The sequence below is a fragment of the Agelaius tricolor genome, unplaced genomic scaffold (assembly GCF_023055355.1).
Source record: "Agelaius tricolor isolate 1412-34295 unplaced genomic scaffold, bAgeTri1.0.p SCAF_8, whole genome shotgun sequence".
NCBI lineage: Eukaryota > Metazoa > Chordata > Aves > Passeriformes > Icteridae > Agelaius > Agelaius tricolor.
Window position 1 is genome coordinate 12,882,220 of NW_027269268.1, and position 12,565 is coordinate 12,894,784.

General features: G+C 42.1%; 1 protein-coding gene across 1 annotated transcript in view; it reads left to right on the forward strand.

The window, feature by feature from the left end:
* Nucleotides 1-591: 591 nt before the first annotated feature.
* The window catches only part of BMPR1B (bone morphogenetic protein receptor type 1B), a 233,986-nt gene continuing 222,012 nt past the window's right edge, over nucleotides 592-12,565 (forward strand). The window contains exon 1 of the mRNA XM_071431661.1: nucleotides 592-707. The gene's annotated coding sequence lies outside the window, so the exon portion shown is untranslated. The remainder of the gene's footprint in view (nucleotides 708-12,565) is intronic.

Sequence of the window (12,565 nt, forward strand, 5' to 3'; positions counted from 1 at the left end):
GATAACTTAAGCTGCTGATCTGTTATTTCCTTTCATCAAGGATAGAAAAGAGGGAAGCAGTAATAAGATAGTACAGAAGTTAAAAAGCCTGGTCTGTAAGGCAGCACGGGATGGTTCTTGCCTGCCTGTGGGATGTAGTACAACTTGCAGCAGGACTATCCACATCGGGGCTGTGGTGCTGCCTACACTTAGCAATAAATTATTGCTGACACTCTAAACTCCATGCAATGTATCGGCGATTCATCTTTCAATCGCCCGTTCCCACGCTGTCCGCTTTATCTCGATTGTTAATTTAATCCTGGCAGTAAATTGCTTCGCTTCTCTTAAATCTCCCCGTGCCGCCGGCCAAGTGCGGGGGCCCTTGGGGCTGGGTCCCGGGCTGGTGATGGATGCACAGGGCACCCTGCCCGTGCGGCCCCGGCCCCGGGGAGCCACCGGGCAGCGGCGGCCGCGGGGGGGCGGGAGGAGGAGGAGGCGGCGGCGGCGAATCCTGGTCCGGCTGGCCGGGCGTGCGAGCACTAGTGGGAGCTGGAGAGGGCGAGAGAGGAGGGGAGAAAGCCCCAAACCACCCCGATCCCGAGCGGAGCGGCTGCGAGCCGGGCGGGAAGGGGGAGTGCGCGGGAGGCGGGAGGGGGCGAGAGCGGCAGCAGCCCCGGCAGAGGAGGCAGCAGCCTGGGCAGAGCAGACCCGCGGAGCCTTCGCAGGCGGTGAGGACGCTGAGGAGCCGGGCGGGGAGCGGGAGATGCTGCGGCGGGGCGGGCGGGCACCTGCGCGGCCGGGGGGGTGCAGGAGGGTCCCGGGGGTCCCGAGTGCTGCGGGGGCAGCGCCCCGGACGCGCCCGGAGCCTTCCAGCCCCGCCGGGCGCTCGGGGAGCTGCGGCCGGCCGGCTCTCTCCCCGTCCCGTCCCGTGCGGGGCTGGGAGCGCTCGGCTCGGCTGCCCGAGCTTGCCCCGGGCCGGCAGCTGCGGTGAAGCGGGTGAGCGGCCACAGCCGGCTGGGACAGGGCTGCCGGAGCTGCTCTCCTGGGCACACGCTGCCCCTGGCTCGGTACGGTCTGGTTACGCGCGCATGGCAGAGGCTGGCGGTCTGCAGCGCTCCCGAAATGAACTTTTAGATCAAATTGTTGAGGTACGTCTTGTTTGGTGACTGGGGACGATGGAGATACTTTGTCCTCTCTCTGTGGATCTCTGGGAAGCGCGAATCTCTCGCGCAGCAGCGCGGTATTGTTAACTCACAGACTTTGTCGCTTGTGATGGACTGACATGAACTCTGAATTAGCGGCCGGATTGTAGCAGTCCATGTCTTCCTTCGGTGATGTTGCTCAGAAACATAGCGTTCAATCACTCGATTTAAGGACCTGCTGAATGTGAATGACAGAAAGTGTCACTGTTTAGGAGTCTCTTGTAGATAAAGCCAGAAGTCTGTCTAAGCGTCCTGGGTCTGACGGTGCAAAAAACAGTGCTTGAGGGAGAGTAAAAATAAGATAGGCATGTAAGGATAATTTGCCAAAGGCTCTCTCAGCATGCAATGATTTGCAGCTTGGATGCTTTCTAAGGGAGAGCTGGTGTCTTTATGGCACTCACTGATTTTTCCTTTCCATGAGCTGCTCTGAGTGCCCCTTGATGCTGTGTAAACTTTTAACAATGTGCTGTGAGAAAGAAGTTCATAGCCTTAACTTTACTCTGTGTCAAACCCCATAGCATTTTATTTTGAGCCTTTGATAGTACCTATGTCTTGATATAGAGTTGGTGCAGAATTGGTCTCTGTTCCTCTCTGTCTCATTCATGCTTTTATATACTTCCCGCGTGTTCTCTGTTGTCACCTTTTCAGGCCAAAATGCTCTCTTCTACATTGCTTAAATTGTAGCTGAAGAGGAGGGAAATGAGCAGAGGCATAGTTATTTTCTGAGAACAGACCATTTTGAATGACAGGCATGTTAAAGTTAGGATGTTAAAAGGTACAGTCTCTGTGAGTGTGCATTAGTGTGACAGAATGGCTACCATGTGATTGCCTACAGGGGATAAAATCTCCTCTGTCTGATGACCAGCATGGCTTTAGAGCACCAGGTATTCCTCCCCTCTTTTACTGGCAGAGGCTGCATGCACAGTGAGCAGGTTTCTTTCAGAGGTTTTTGAAAGCAAGCAAAAACTCAACCAGCATTTTATTATTAGAGTGATATGATGGATTCATAAAGTGTTTGTAAGAAGATTCTGTGTTTTTTGTGTTGAAATTTTGTGTTGTTAGGAAACAGTTTTGCAGTTATTTCAAAATAAGAAATTCATCACAGTAAATGCAACCTAAGGACCTTGACTCTCTTCCCACAACCTACTGCTCTGCTTGGCTTCAGCTGAGCTGCCCTTGATTGACACTTGTGCAATCAGGGAAAAAAACCCCTCAGGCCTTTGGGATAGCTGTATCTGTACTTATCTGTGTGTGTAATCCTGACTTACAGCAGTCCTTCCTGTGGGTCAGCATGCTGAACACTGGCTGCAAGTTGGCTCTTAAATACATGCTTCGTTTTAAGGATATGAGGGGGGTCTGTTTAAATTAGTTGGACTTGTGTAAAGTGATGCATGTGCTGGGGCCTTTGCTGCAGCAAGACTGGAGCATTCATCTCTTGACAGAATCGAGCCCTCAAGTTTTGAAACTCCCTTTGAAAGAGCTTTGATTGGTGATGATGTAAACTGACAGATTCACAAAGGCTGTTCCCAGCGTCTCGTCTTTCTTGCCTGTTTCTGTCATTCTTCCCTGTGCATTGTTTCCTACAAAATAAGACTTTCAATAAGTAAGACACAGTATCTGTTGCCAGGTGTAAGGAAACAATGAGAGGAAGTCTGATGCTCAGGTGGGAAATGATGTGTTAGTAGTCCCAAGAAATAAGATGAACTTTTTTTTTTTAGAAGAAGGTTTATGAGCTGCTCTGTGTCTTAGCAGCTGATTGCTTGATGCTGACTACAAAGCTCTTGTCCAGACTGTAACTCCTGTAGGGAAGGGGCTGCTTTGATTTGTCTTACAAATGTGATACTTGATGCAGTGTGCTGGGGAGAGTGGAGGGCTGCCTCTGGGTCCAGCCTGTGCTGCTGCTAGCGACAACAATTCCAAGTTTACAGCCTTCAAACAGAATATGGGCCAAGCCAGAAAAGTCTCCAAAAATTTGTAATAGGTATTTTCTACCAATCTTAGTGTAATTGCAAGGGTAGGATAGTATATAAACCAACATGGTTATCTTGGATGTCATAACTCTAATTTATGAAGTTGGTGAGGATTTAGACATATATTAGAATGTGCTGTAAATATGGCAAATATAGAACAGAAACCAATGATAAGACCTATTTGTGCTACCCCATAAAGCAAACCGTGAAATATATCTTAGACTTATTACCATTCAGATTTTTGCTCCTTTTCAGAAGATATGAGCTATTTTTAAATTGTCTCAAACAAACTGAGAAGCTTGCTGCTGATAGGCAAAATTTGGAGGAAACTGAAAACACTGCAGTTTAGTCTAAGGTTCATATGTTAAGCTTTTTTTTTTTTCCTAGTGCATGTTTCACATTGGGCTTGATTCTGGTGAGCTCTTTCCTCTTGCTGTTTTGTATTTGGTTGAGGTAGCAAAAATGTAATGAGGGTTAATAAGTTTTGAAAAAGTCTTGAAATTGTAACATTCTGATGATATCTATGAATTGCATCGGGCTATATATCAACAACCTCATTCTTTTGAGTGCCTTGAAGGAGTAAATATTTATCTATGACAGCATCTGGAAGTGCTGGACTCTTTTGTAATAAGGAAATGATTTTGAGGTAACTAAAATACTTTATAATGTAGTGTTTGATTACATTATACCAGTTTTTCATGCATCACATTACCAAGCTTACTTTTTGCTGCTTAAAACGTCAACACCTCATCAAGCTGTAAAAAAAAAAAAAATTTGTATGTGATCAATTATTCTTTATGATCAGCCCATGCCAGAGTGTGCATGCAGACCCAGGTGTGAGTGCTTACATAGTGTGCACAGAGAGCAGTGTGTCTGTGTCTCTGGTAACACAGGCAGTATGTTCTAACTGCTGTCATGCAGGATTGTGATAAGCAGCCAAACCCAAAGGAACCTCCTCCCTTTGGCATTGTGTCTCAAGGCTGGGATCCCCAGTTTGTCACTGCTCTGGCCTTTCTCCCACACGATCACTCATGGACTGTGTGCTCAGCCCAGCTGCCTGCTTTGCTGCTCCTTGTCACAGTGAACATCCTCCAAGCCTATGCCAGATTTGGCTGTAATTGGCCAATAGACTCAAAACTTACTAGAGAGGGTCTGGCAGATGTGTTTATCCACAGATAAGCAAGTCTAAACACTGCCTTGGGAAAGGAGGCTGAAGGAGCTATTTTCTGTTGGAGTCGACACAAAGCAAGTCCTCCTCTGGTGGTACAACGGCCAGCAGGGAGGGATTTGCATGGAAGTCATGGTCACAATTCCGAGCCCATTATATAATAGGGATTTTGGAGTCATCAGTGGCAGCTTGCAGGACTGCAGATACAGGTCCACAGAGTTTGCAGACTCTGGATGTAATGAAGAGATTGGAGCAGCAATGTGAGCATGGGGAGGGCACCAGGGAGAGTAGGTTCACCCTTCATGTGTTCCAGAAAGCTTTTCCAATAGTGACTGAGTTTTAGTATGCAGGGACATGAATGACACAGGTCTCAGGAAGTTTCTTCCCCTGAAACCAACTGTGTTATGCATTAAAATTAATTCACTGCTGAAGTCAAAATGCATTGCTACAAACCTCTACTCTGTGCTGCCATCAAGAAAAAGATTGCAGTTTCACAGACCAGGATGAATACAGGCACATAATTAAAAGTTTTTATTCTTTAAAGCTACTACTTATTTCCTTAACATGAAAATAGCTGTTGCTATTTTGCTGACACAAAAAGAAATATTCTTTGGTGTTCAGAAAAATTTCACATCTCAAGCCTAAAATACAAAGTAGATTGTATATAAGACATATTTGTAAAGTAGCCACTTAAAATTTTTTACAAGGTTAAGTTATTCAAGACCTATTCCCTGAAGCTACAAACGTATTTGTTCATGCATAACTTCACTAAGGAATACTTATGTGAATAAAATTATGCACTTACAGGTTTGTAAAATGAAGACTCTAATTAGCTCTAGGTTAATTCCCCTTCTTCCTAATTAAAAACACACAGGTCAATTAAGGATCAAAGGAGATGTTACCTTTGTAATTATCTTCCTTGGCAGAAGTAGCTGTTCCGATAAATATTTCAATTTCGCTATGATCTGACCTTTTGTACAATTTGCTTTCCCTTATCGTTGCCAATTTTGGCCGAGAAAAAAAGTGTTGTATTTAAAACAGACCATGAAAAGGCAAAATACTGAATCTCATAGTTTGGGCACATATGTCTTTTAGGGGAAAAAAAATCCGATGGGTGAAAGAGTATATTTATTTGCCTTGGATTGATAATGTGTACATGAGCTGGATCTGGCTACTTTGGTTATTTGTCTCTGCTCAGTTGACAAATACAGCTTTATTTGTAACTAGATAGTTAAATACAGTTTCCTTCATGTGTGTGACAATTTGTCTCTTCCCCAATAAAGTGATGATGGAATGGCATGCAGAGGTGTGCACCTAGAGTACACCTAGAGGGAATACCCATGTGCACCTAGAGGGAATACCCATACATACATGCTAAATCTTTGCTGGTCAGAATTGCTCCAGAGCCCATTGACTGTAGGCTCTGCAAGTATGTGAGAAGATTTGGACAAGGCAAAAAAATACTTGCATCCGTGCCAGATGTATTGCAAAATCAGGACAGTGTAATGGAGATAAGGTTAATTAGCTATTTGCATTTGCTACTGAAGTTGGATGAGTAGGGTTTTTTCCCCTAACAGGGAATTTCTCTTCAGGCATAACTATCTGGTAGTTTGTTAAAATGAGTAGAGCAAGACTTTTATAGCCTGCAGAAATACAATTAAGTGTGTGCAGGCATCATAGACTTCTTTTATTCATAGGCAAGTCTTGTAGGGTCTTGTCCTACCAGAAAATCGAAGTGGAGGAACCCTTCAAGCTGAAGTGGGCTGTGCTGCTTCAAGGACATGCCATAGGATGGGTGCTTGTCATCTCTGTGTCTCTGCTTCTGTCTGATGGGCTGCAGTCAAAGGTAACTGTTTTAAAGTTCTTTGAGACCCTGGGTCAAGAGTGAGGTCAAGTCCAAGCTGCTGCTGTTGATGGGCAGGATAAAACTAAAGTTACTCAGGAGATTGTTTCACCTTTCATCACTTAAAATATTAATGCAAATTGTCTTTTTTCCTTTATTCACCAGCAGTCCTGGGTAGGCATTCAGGGCTACTGCATTCAGTGCCTTGCAGCTATTATGAAATTGAAACTTTGAATCTGTGTTGTGCTTAGGATTTAAAATACTGGTATGATTTCTGTCTGAATGATGGTAAGAAGGGCTTTGTCTTAAGATTGCCTCTATTCTTTCTGCATGCAGACTATAGTCTGTCAAGCTTGGTGGTTTTCACAGGACACTCATCCCTCTCACATGGAGCAAACTTCTAATGGTACCCTGGTCATCCCTAGTCCCTGGCCTCCAGCTGGATTTAGTTGCCTTCACCACCATTTCACAGTGTTCTCCTGGAGACAGCTCATGGTATGGATGTGTGCATTCCTCACTGGATAGAAAGCTGGCTGGACAACTGAGCCTTTTCCCTTATCCCAGTAGGGCCACTTAGTCTTTCTTTCCACAGGTATTAATCTTCTTTTTTGAGTTTGTCTTGCTGCAGACATAATCACTTTATTAGAGTGAAAAAGCAGCACCACCATTTCCCTCCAGATTTATGGTAATAATTGGTAAACCTTGTGGTATTGGGGTTAAATATTCTTGTAGGGCTTGTGAGCAGCAATGGCATCAGAGATATACATCTGTATCTCATGGAAGGGACAGGTTTGTGCTTTTCCTGACAGCCGTCACGGCAGCAGGTAGGTTCACATTTGTGCCTTTGAAGAGGAGGAGGAGCACATTTTTAACCTGAAGCTAATTAACTTTTCTCTGATAACCATGTATAAAAATTGTTTAGGCTTGTCTATATTCCTTGTCTTCCACAGCTAAGTCAGAGCCATGGAAAATACACCCCAAAATAATTGTTTACAGTGGGGATTATGCAATATTGTTGTGCTGTTCAGTATAGTAGTATGCTGCTGGTTGAGGACATGCAGAAATCAGTTGTTTATTCCAATTAAAAATGAAAAATATGAAGATAACCTTTATAACTTTTTAACTCAGAAATCCATTGCCAGGGTGTAATCAAACTTCTCTATAACTGAATTATGTAATTTCTTAAGACTACTTCATTTTGAAAAATAATTTTCTCTCCTGACAAGAACCAACGTGATCTCAATGGTACACATGCCTGTGTTTTGAATGTGTGGAATTTTCTTATGACTTGATGTTTTTCAAGTTTTGCAGAAAAAAACTTTAATTGAAAATTAGTTTAATTGAAGACTAACACAACCCCAAAACCAAAGCAACACAAAGAATAGTTTCTAATCCTCTGGATTGTAAACTTAATTCTTATTTTTTTAATGCTTGAATCGTGAGCTGTTAGATTTTGTCTGTACAAAATGCCATCTTTTTACTGAACTTGGTGCTTAATTATGCATAAATGTTTTTCTAGCTTTCTGCAAAAGAGTAAATTTTTGCACAGTTTGTGTAGGTGCACAGTTTGTGTAGGTACACACAGTTTGTGGTGATTGGGGTGGGGCTGTGTCCAGCCTCATCCCCAGTGGGCTGCAGCTGTGAGCAGCAGGTGAGCAGCATTGACAGCAATGAGCCATGGAGTGCCCAGGGGCACTGACCCATCACCAAAGGGAGCAGAGGGCACACGGGTGCAATGCATGGACATGAGGGGTATAAAAGGCTGGGCTGAAGGACAAGAAGGGCAGATACTTGCAGCCTTCTGAAGTGGCACAGTGTTACTCTGTATGAGGAGATGCCTGAAGCCTTCTGATGAGGTATGGTGTTACTCTGTATGGGCTGAAGCTTTCTGGAACTGTATGCTGCTACTCTGTGTGTTGTGGCCATCTCAACTGTGACATGTGCTGTGACAAGTTAAATGCATAAGCCAGTTTTTCTAATTCGCCTTACCAGTTCAGCAAATGTGACTTGGAATGGTGTGAACAAATGAGATCCTGTCAAAAGAATTTGATCTATTTTATGCTGTCCTTTTGCTCTCAAATGCTGCATGTATATTTGAAATTATTAATCTGAATGTAATTTATTTCCTTAGCAGTGTTTCAGCTGTTCGGATGAACCGTTCTTGGCATTTCTTCTCTCTTACTGTTAAATTCTTAAAAACTAAAACACTGTGACTCTACTTGTGCAGATGGATATCTTCTCACAGGTTTAATCATTGATGCTAAATCCTTTTAGAAGTTGGTGGGGGCTTTGCATGCAGGAAGGAGTTGTCTTACATGTATTTAAATGCTTTTTGAAAAGTGTGATTGGGATTTTTTTAATCATACTTAAATGCTGGACTTGGCTTGAGGTGAAAAGTAAACTGTAAGTAGTCTGATGGACCAAAAGTAGTATGTGAAAGATAAACTAATGGCAGGAAAGCTGAACTAAGCTTTTAGAAGTGTTTTGCCATAAAATTAAGGATCTAAATGGGCAGTTGTTTAGGGAATAGTTGGAGCATTTGAGGAGCTGCTGTGCCTAGCTTCTCTTTTTATTTTTCTTGCTGAAAGATAGGGTCCTCAGCACTCTCAGCAAATGGGAATGTGCCTGCTCTGCATCAGTGCAGAGGCACCTGCCTTGTTTTGTCTCTTGCTCCAGCTGTGAGGTGACATAACCTCACTCCCTGTCCTCAAGCAAGGTGAGGTAATCCTCTGCTGAAGCGTGGCTTAGCCTAGCTGGCTAGCACAGCAATGAACAATTGAAGATGCTGCCTGCCACAGAAATTAATTCCTTTTCTTTGTGACTCCAGAAAAAGCTGCACGTGCTTTGGATGTGCAGACATCTCTCTGGATGCCTAAGAGATGTCTGAGGTTTAGCTTTTATTTCTTTTTTTGTTATTGTTGTTGTTTTGGTTTTTTTGGTGGTGTGTGTTTTTTTTTTTTTTTTTTTTTGTGCATGTGTGCAACTACTAGCCTAAAGAGTACTTTTAAAAAAATAAATTTGGAAATAGCACAAGGTAGTACCTGGGAGGTAGATGATAACAGTGGTACAACAGGAGATGTGTTACTGGTGCTGGGTGCTGAGATCCCCAGTGCACTAAACACATGTGAATTTCAGTATCCTGAAACAAAACCTTAATGTTGTTTGAAGGTACAGCCAAAGGTGAGTGCTGTCAGGGTAACCCTGGGGAGAAAAAGCTCAGAAAAGGTCAGGACTCCTCCTGCTTCTGCTTCTCACATTGCCAAGGGCAGAAGGGACAGGCTACTTCAGGCTGCAGCTGTCTTCATGTTCTACTAATGGTTAGAGATAATAGTGAGCACTGGAAATGATTATAATCAAATCCTTGAAGGATGTGCACAGCAATTCCTGTGTTCATTCCTGGTGACATCGACTCTGGTGTTGATTTTTTGCTTTCTAACAGATGTTGATCCAGTTACCTGTTGTCTGTAGGTGTAAGAATGGACTAAGCTGTGGCTTTTCTTTTTGTGGGGACTGGAAATTATCACAGAGGAGTTGCCAGCAACTTCAAACTACATCTTAAATGGCATGCAGTCTGTAAGCTGTGTCATCAGATAAGGAGAGGTGGTGGGCAATGAATAATAAATACATGTCAAGAGTGGAGAAAGATTTTGCACAGAACAACTTTTTCTGAATCTCATCATCCTTTCCGTGTTTTCCCTAAGGTGTCTAAGGTGAAGCGTCAATCCAATACAGTAATTTCTTTGTGATATTTCTTTAGTAAAACTCTTAGAGAAAATATGTTTTCAAGTCAGATTAAAAAAAAAAAGTGTAGCTAGTTTGAATATTTTACTATGATTTGTTGCATTAATACTCCAAGAGAGAAATTGCACTATTTAAATTGAAAGAAATAATAAAAAACAAATATGTCTTGTAAAATACATTTTCAAGTTATTCCATTTAAGTATGAGACACTCTTGTTAAAGGTGTTGCAATGATAACTCTTTAATTGATTAGTTAGAAGTAAAATAAATGGGCTGCTTATTTAATTAGTGAAATAATTAATTGATGGAAGCTGTTATACTATTTCTGTAACAAATGGAAATTTTTTTTCCATTTCAGTGACTCTATCTCCCCTTCTTCCTGTGCCATTTCAGTTCTCTTCCAGCTGCTAACCTCTTTAATACATTTCCCCAGTTCCTTCTCTCTCTTGATGATATTCCTTCCTGAATAAAAGCAGCCAGTTTCTGTGCTTGCTGTCAAATAAGCTGGTCTCAAACTTTTCAACTGCACTCATTCTTTAGGAGATACTCCTTTGTGTACTTTGGAGACTTTTGTTGAGTATTAGCTTAGCAGTATTCATGGCACCTAATGATAATAATTTCCCATCTGATGATAAATGCCTGTTTATAGCAGCTCTTTTCCAAGTCCATTAATCAAGAAAGGTTATCAACAAAGTGATAAATGTAACTCTGATTTTTGCTTGAATGTACCATATACAAAGAAATCCTGTTCATCAGTGAATGCATGACAGAGTGCATGCTTTAGAGTGCATAAAAATACCAGGAGTGTATGTCAAACAATAGAATATTCTTCTTCTAGACAGTCTTGCTGAAATTGTCTTGCATACTCTTGTTTTTGCAGTGTTGTGGCTTGCTTCCTTCTGTCCTTCCTGGTCCTGACTGAATTAGGTTATCATTGTGGGGAATGCTTCCTAATTCCTGTTAATGTGGGGCGCACTCAAAACCAGTCCTTGCACAGGAGAAGTTAGCCAGAATTCATTTTCTGTCTTTTAGCATGGTAGAAGTCACAGTGGTGCCCATTGTTTGAGGCCAAAAAATGATATGTAAAAAGAATATGTTCTGCCTCTTTCTGAGAACTGCAGAGAAGCCTCATTTTGTTGAGACAGTCTTCTGGGAGTTGGAAATGGAGATAATCCCCTGTGGCAGAGACAACAGTCACGTGGGCTTTATCTCAGTCATTTCCCTTTTCTCATCAAGATTTTGAGGCAGCTGCACTTCCTTTGGATCTGCTTTTGAAAGTAGTGCTTGGGCTTGACCCTCAGTTGCATATCTGAGTGCTTTTTACTGAGTTTTTCCAATTAGATGCAGGTTCTATGACTGCTGCATTTTGTTGATCAGCTGGCATTTGCAAAACCTGTGAACTGACCATGTAGACTTCATTCTTCAAGCCATTACATTTCTTAAGTAGTGCCACCATAGTAGATATAAACCATTCTGGAAGTGGTTTCCAAGGGTGTTATTCTCTGCCTCATCTTTAAAGCTGCATTGGTTTTTTTTCACAGAGGTCCATCTGATGCTATAATTGTTCAGGAAACAGGGCCTCACAATAGTGAGAATACAAATCATGTTGAGCTCTTAGCTTTGAGAGTTTCTCAAATTCCTGTCTGTATTGAGTATTGTGATTTTCTTTTTGTTCCCAAGCCCTTAATTTTTCTTCATGTCTAAAAGGATTTAAAATTTCTTTTAAACATCTGGTCATTTACATTTTCTTGAGGAAAGTTTGCTCTCAAAATAGCATTTCTTGAAACCACTGTGTACTTGCTGTAGGTGGTCGTCAACATATGCTGGGGCCAGCTGACTGACTGACTAACAAAATAATTATGTTCATTATTTATTGAATGTATAATATGTTTTTTTCATTCAGATTTTCTTTTCAAATGAAGCTTGGTATTGCCTGGTGTTTGTGCAGGCTGGGTAATTTCAGACCTTACTTTTTACCTTACTTACCAGATGTGTGGTTAAATGTGGGAATGTCTCATCAGAAATTAATTTTAAATTTGGGAGTCCTGGCAGAAAACCTTTGGAGTGCTGTCTCTTACCATCCCTTAGAGAAGGTGGACCTGGAGGGGATGGACGCTGGGAGAAACAGAGAAACTGAGGCTTTTCACAATGAATATTTAACAGAACTCCCTGTTTGATTTATCCTCAGCCAAACTTATTTATTCAGATTTAACATCTAGCCCTTAAATCTGACCCTGCAGTAAGCAGAAAGCTGCCCTTGTGCTCAGGATCAGGCAGAAGGGGCACTTGATGAGATGGAGCTGCAGATGTTACGCTCATGAGTTATAAGGAAAAAATTGCAATAGATGATAAGAAAGGTCTGAAAAGAAAGCAACAGCTGATTTAGTTCAGCTCAAAATGACCCTGCCAAAAGAGGCAAATGATATCACAAGCTGGAAGATCATTGTTTCTTTATAGACTTTTAAAATATGTTTTTATCCAAAAAATACACTGGGAAACTTGAATGATGATGAATAAACCACTTTACACTCATGGGAAACAAGCATCCTTAGCTATTCAGAAATCTTCAAAACTGATGACAGGAAGGAGATCTGGCTTTATCCTAATGAATATGACCAAATACCCCACTGCTACAGTCAGGTATATGCAATGGTGCATTTTTA